This window comes from Nicotiana tomentosiformis, chromosome 8 (assembly GCF_000390325.3).
Source record: "Nicotiana tomentosiformis chromosome 8, ASM39032v3, whole genome shotgun sequence".
NCBI lineage: Eukaryota > Viridiplantae > Streptophyta > Magnoliopsida > Solanales > Solanaceae > Nicotiana > Nicotiana tomentosiformis.
Genome location: NC_090819.1, coordinates 140,761,860 through 140,767,859, shown reverse-complemented (window position 1 = coordinate 140,767,859; position 6,000 = coordinate 140,761,860).

Here is a 6,000-nt window from a genome sequence, read left to right as displayed (position 1 = left end):
GCTCACTTCCACAATACCTATGGTGCGGAGAATACGGTGATAATTTTCTAGAAATGCTTGGGCATCCTCTGTAGCTGTGCCACTGAAAGTAGGTGGACTATACCTCTTAAACCTTTCAAGTCTCTTTTGTTCTTCTTATGATGCCTCTAGCCTGACCTCAGGCCAAACCGGAATAACAGGTTGTACCGGTACTACACCCAGAACCTGACCAACGTGAACCTGTTTCTCCGGAGTTGTGGTAGGAGTCTGAGCTACTCCCCCAATCTGCGGAATGTTTGGTGTAACAGAGATCAATCCCGCCTGAGTTAATGTACCGAACATACTCCGGAACTGTGCTAAAGTCTCCTGAAGTTTGGGGGTAACAACAGGTGCTTCTGGTACCTGTCCCCCAACTGGAGCTACTGGTGGCTCCTCAACTGTTGTTCTGACAGGTGCTCTAGTCGCAGCACGTGCCCTTCCTCAGCCTCTACCTCGGCCCCGGCCTCTTGCAGTCCTAGCAGTATGTGCGGATGACTGCTCAGCTAACCCAGTAGCATGTTTCCTCACCATCTGTGAGAGAATAGAGATACAAAGGCTCAAATTCTACAATCAACAAATCCGCACGACAGGAATGAAAGAAGTGAAAATTTCCTAACAGTTTTGTAGCCTCTCGAAGATAAGTACAGACGTCTCCGCACCGATCCACAAGACTCTACTAGACTTGTTCGTGACTCGTAGAACCTATGAACCTAGAGCTCTGATACCAATTTGTCACGACCCAAAATCCCACCACAGGAGTCGTGATGGCACCTAGTCTCTAAGACTAGGTAAGCCAATTTCCATTACATTTTTGAAGCCATTTGTTTTGTTAATTTAATAAGTAATTAAAACTAACAGCGAAAAAAATATGAATATACAATCTCCCAAGACTGGTAGTAGTGAGTTACGAACTCTAAATGAATACATAGAATGGTCACGAGGACCGAATATACAATACAGTTTGATTACAAGTTAACAGTACAATGAAATGAAAAGACTCCAAGGGACTGCGACGACCAAGCAGCTCTACCTTGAATCCTTACGATCCCGCTTTAACTTTGCTCAAGTCCGTTATCTTCAATACCTGTCTTTGCACAAAAATGTGCAGAAGTGTAGTATGAGTACGCCACGGTCGGTACCTAGTAAGTATCAAGACTAACCTCAATGGAGTATAGACGAGGTACAGTCAAGGCACTCACTAGTCTAATAACCTGGGCAGTATAATATACAAAATAATAGGAAACAAATAACAATAGGGAAACATGAAATAACTAGTGATATGCACAGCAGACGACAAGAATACCATTAATATCGCTCAATAATTAATAAGTACAATTACACACAATTAAATCAATTCCTTCAAATAAATGTATTTCACATATATTTCTTCCAAATAATTGTCTTTCAAAAATAATTTTCTCAATTAATTATTTTTCAAATATAATTCTTTCAATAAATCTTTTCAAATATAATTTTCTCAAATAAATATCTCTCCAATATAATTCTTTCCTATAATACTTTCTAAGTAAAAATCCTTCCAAATATATATTTTAAATATAATTCTTTCAAATAAAAAGTCACCATGTGATACCTAATTTCATAATCATAAAAATACGGGTCTCAGTCCATTTTCATATTTTTCGTAAATACGGGTCTCAACCCATTTTTATATTTCCACGGCACCTCGTGCCCAGAATTAAATTATCATATTTTCCCGGCACCTCGTGCCCTCATTTCATATCACAACTTCACGGACAATTCACGTGTCAAGTATCATTATCATTTCATCACAGCACCTCGTGCCCACATTTTATATCACAACTGCACGGACAATTCACGTGCCAAATATTCTCATTATTTACTCACGGCACCTCGTGCCCACATTTCATTTTATACTCCGCCTGGAAATAGCCACATGCTCTCAATTTCAACATAAATCAGATTGTTATCAATTTACCAACAACAAGACAAGTTGCACCTAGGGCAATACCTCCTAATGTGGCCAATGTTCCCACACTCATAACACCCATCCTGATGTCGTGGTTGTTGAAGCTGAAGCTGACCCGAACGGGCCGAATAACCGTTGTAGTGGCTCTGTAGTGGTGGTGCACTGATAGGAGCTTAATGTGCACTAAATGCTAGCTACCCAGAGTAAGGCATACTAGGACTGTGAGTCCCTGAAGCACCGGGAGATGCCTGAGGTGCTGAATGAAATGGTCTGGGAGGATGACCCCTACCAAAATTACCCCTGCCTCCAGACGAGGCACTACTAAAACCACCGAATTGACGAGGCCTCTTATCAGACCTATGCCCTCTCTCCTGTGCAAGAACCATCTTGATCCTCCTCGCGACATTAGCAACTACGTTAAAGGAGATCTCACTTCCGGTCTCTTTCGCCATCTGAAGCCTGATAGGGTGAATGGGTCCCTTAATAAACCACCTCACTCTCTCTCCCTCAGTAAGTAGTAAAAGGAGAGCATGACGGGCTAAATCCACAAAACGGGATTCATACTGAGTAATAGTCATACTGCCCTGCTGTAAACGCTCAATTTGCCTACGGTAATCCTCTCTTAATGTGATAGGGAGGAACTTCTCTAGAAATAGCCGTGAAAACTTCTCCCAGGTCAATACAGGTTATCCTACTGGTTTGGTCAATGTATAATCTCTCCAACACCTCTTGGCGTAACCCATCATCTGAAATACAGCAAAATCGACCCCATTGATCTCAACTATACCCATGTTCCGCAGCACCTCATGGCAGCGGTCAAGATAATCTTGTGGGTCCTCAGAAGGTGTACCACTGAAGTGAACTGGAAAGAGCTTGGTAAACTTATCCAGTCTCAATAAGGCCTCAAAAGACATGGTGGGCCTATCATCGGCTTGTGCCACAACAATTGGCTGAACTCTCCCAACTGGCGGGGCTGCTGGAGCCTGATTCTGGGGAGCCATCTACTCCAGAGCGGGAGTTTGTGCTCCTTCCCTAGTCTGTGAGATGGCCGGTGCCACTGGAAATGTATCATTCTGGTCTACGCCCTCCATAAGACTTACCTCCTCCTGGCCATAGTTGGCACCGGGGGGCTCTGGTCCCTGTTCGTCGGTAAATGTATTACGTGTTCTCGCCATCTGCGAGAGAATAAGAATAGAATGGTTCAATCATCGATGATAGAATAAAATCGCACGACAGAATAAGAAAGAAGTGATATTGTTCCTAAACTTCACAGCCTTTGAAAGATAAGTACAGACGTTTTTGTACCGATCCTTCAGACTCTACTAAGTTTGCTCGTGACTCGTGAGACCAACTGTCACGACCCAAAATTCCCACCTTCGTGACCGTGATGGCGCGTAACATTTCACTTGCTAGGCAAGCCAACGTTAGAATATAACTAGCCATTTTAACAAATTTTTAAATTTATTTAATAACAAGGAAACAAATGCGGAAATAAAGTCTGAAATAAAGTAAATAATTCATAATAATCGTGATATCTAAATACCATCCCAGAACCGAAGTCAGAAGTGCACGAGCTTCTAGAATAATACAAATAAAGGTCTGAATAAAATTCAAGTTGTTTGAAATATAATACACAGCTGAAATAAGATAGAAGGGGACCTCACAACTGTGAATGCTGTGCAATTATACCTTAAGTCTCTACAGTACGTCGCTGGGACCAACTCCGAAATCTGCACAAGAAGTGCAAAGTGTAGTATCAGTACAATCGACCCCATGTATTGGTAAGTGCCGAGCCTAACCTCGACGAAGTAGTGATGAGGCTAAGGTAGGTGTCACGACCCAAATTTTGCTTCCGTATAATGTCATGACGGTACCTAGTCTCTACAACTAGGTAAGCCTAACATTTGCGGAATAATGAAATGAAAACATAATTTTAACACTTAACCGTTCAAAAATACACAGCAAATCCCAAAACCCCGGAACATTGTGAATCAGAAACTACAGAAGGAAAAATCTAGTGTCTCTATACATCAGAGTCTAACAAGGAAAAATACAGAAGATAATGGACATGAGAAAGAGTAGAAGGGGACTCCGAGGTCTGCGGACGCGGCAGATATACCTTGAAGTCTCTGAAGCTGTCCTGGCTCACTAATAGTGCGGCTAACAAGGTGCACCTGGATCTGCACACGAAAAAACATGTGCAGAAAATAGCATGAGTACACCACAATCGGTACCGAGTAAGTGCCAAGCCTAACCTCGGTCGAGTAGTGACGAGGTCAGGTCAGGGCCCTACTAGTAATTATATAAATAAACAATATAGAGTATAATACCACAATAAAATAAATGCTGAAATTTAACAAAAATTAAATCATAGAAGGTAACAGCTCAGTACACAGAAACACAAACATTGGATTTCCCGAGATACCGTCTCATAGTCCCAAACGTAAATGAGCAGGGGGATCTCCCAGAATACAGTTCCTTAGTCCCAAAATAAATGTGCAGGGGGGATCTCCCGGAATATCGTTCCGTAGTCCCAAAATAAATATGCAGGGGGATCTCCCGTAATACCATTCCATAGTCCCAAAATAAATGTGCATGTGGGATCTCCCAGAATACCATTCCGTAGTCCCAAAGTAAATATGCAAGACAATCTCCCGGAATACCGTTTCATATTTCCAAAGTAAATATGTAGTGCGAATGATAGAAATACAACTACATCACGAAATTCTTACAATTTAGACTAAGTACCAGTCAGGGAAGAAGCAGGAAGTTCATTAAGCATGATGCACATAATTCACAAAAACAATTAAGACACGTAGACATGTTGTATTAGACTAAACATGATAGCTACACATATTGGAATAACTCAATTAAGAATGAAAATAGATTAGTATTCATTAAAATGGTATAACTCAAAATAACAAGAAAACATATTTCTGCTGAGCAAGAAAATCGGGTTTTTCTACAACTAGCCCGTGTACGTACTCGTCACCTCACGTACACGACGCTCACATAGCATAATAGTTCCAAATCTTAAGGGGATTTCCCCCACGCAGAGTTAGGCAAGCCACTTACTTCGAACCAAGCTCAATAAATCGGTCACAATGCCTTTCCCATGAATATCCAGCTCCGAATGGCCCAAATCTAGCCAAAAGCAATTACATATCATAAATACAACAATAATAGACTCGTCTAATTAATGAAATCAACATCTTAACGAAAATTCCGAAATTAACTCAAAATCGCCTGTCAGCTCCACGTCTCAGAACCCAACAAAAGTTACAGAATATGAACTCCCATCCAACTACGAGTCCAACCATACAAATTTCACCAAAATCCGACATCAACTCGAGCCTCAAATCTTCAATTAAAGTCTATGAAGATTTCTACCATTTTTAATTCAATCTTTACCCATTCGAACCTAACAATATTTCCATAACCTTATTGGTATGTATACATAATACTCTTACACCCAAGAATCATATTATAAATCACCCTTCTTTACTCCAAACCCGAAAGTGAAGAATTGAGGAAAGAAATTCTTACCTCTTTGAAGCCCTAGAAAGATTCTTGTGAAATCTTCAAACCTTGAACAAGAAATTGATGGATAAATGACTAAGTCTTCACTTTCTCTCTCTAAAATTCTCTCACCTCTCTCTAAAATATCAGATGAAACCCTTCAAAATGACCCCCAATAGTGTTTTATAAGAATAGGGTCGGGTTTATAAAATCTGAAAAATAAAGCTCTGGAACAGGTTCTGCGTTCGCATATGCGACCGCATAATTGTTATGCGGACCGCATATCGATCACATAATCGGTGTCCAAAACTGGCAGACATCTGTCTGTGTATGCGGTCACTATGCAGCCCGTATACCTGTTCTGCGGTCACATAGTGACCGCATAACAGTTATGCGGTCGCATAGTCGACCACAGATTTCATCCAAACTGGCCCTCTTCTGCCTCACTTATGCGGTCATTATTCGGCCCGCAGAGTGATTATGCGGTCGCATAATGGACCGCAGAAATGCGTTTT